At 40.6% G+C, this 1,014-nt stretch overlaps 1 non-coding gene across 1 annotated transcript; it reads left to right on the forward strand.

Moving 5' to 3' along the window:
- Positions 1 to 673: 673 nt before the first annotated feature.
- On the forward strand, positions 674 to 780 carry LOC141589424 (small nucleolar RNA R71). Its single transcript, XR_012520363.1, has one exon. It is a non-coding gene; the product is annotated as a small nucleolar RNA R71 (small nucleolar RNA).
- Positions 781 to 1,014: the final 234 nt, after the last annotated feature.

Raw genomic sequence — 1,014 nt, forward strand, 5'->3', positions numbered from 1 at the left:
TCTTATTGGTTCTTTTGCATTTGGAGGACCGCTTTTTTAACATCAAAACCGTGGTCATTGGATTGATGGTATGGAATTTGATTTTGATAACCTTGGTTTTGGTTGTAAAAGGGTCTTTGAGCTTGGTTTCTCATTGGAGGTGGGGTGTATGTTGTTTGAGGGTTTTGAACTTTTTGGCTTTTGTATGAGAGGTTTGGGTGGAATTTGGTGTTTTCATTGTAATAGTTGGAATAAGGGGTATCACTCTTGTATGCTTGGAAAGCATTCACTTGTTCCCCTACATTCACTTTGGTCATGTCCCAAAGTTCCACAACTCTCACATACTCCACTCGGAATTGATGAAGATGCCACCATGGCATTTACATGTTGCTTAGGTGATTTGGAGGCTTCTTCAAGTTTAGTCATAGCCTTCTCAAACTTCAAGTTAATGGTATCAATATGAGCACTAAGTTCAGCACCCAATTGAGTAATAGAGTCCACTTCATGCTTTCCTCCTCTAGTAGCCTTCCGAGGTCTACTATATTGTGAGTTACGGACCGCCATTTCCTCAATCTTGTTCCATGTTTGATTATCGTCAACTTCGGTGAACATACCATTTGATCCCATATTGAGAATGTTTCGGGAGTCTTCATATAGACCATTCCAAAATTGTTGTACCAAGAACCACTCGCTAAGTCCGTGATGAGGACATGAGCGGCAAGTATCCTTGAATCTCTCCCATGCTTCATACAAAGATTTCTCATCCCTTTGCTTGAACCCGGTGATTTGGGCTCTCAACATGTTAGTCTTTTCTGGAGGGTAGAATTTCTTGTAGAAAGCAAGTGCCAATTTCTTCCAAGAGTCAATACCAAGAGTAGCCTTATCAAAGCTCTTCAACCATTATTTCCCGGAACCAATCAAAGAAAAAGGAAATAAGACCCATCGAATTTGGTCTTGAGTAACTCCGGTTTGAGAAATCGCATGACAATAGTCACAAAAAGTCTCCATATGAGAATGAGGGTCTTCACTAGGCAT

Source organism: Silene latifolia, chromosome 6 (assembly GCF_048544455.1).
Source record: "Silene latifolia isolate original U9 population chromosome 6, ASM4854445v1, whole genome shotgun sequence".
Lineage (NCBI taxonomy): Eukaryota > Viridiplantae > Streptophyta > Magnoliopsida > Caryophyllales > Caryophyllaceae > Silene > Silene latifolia.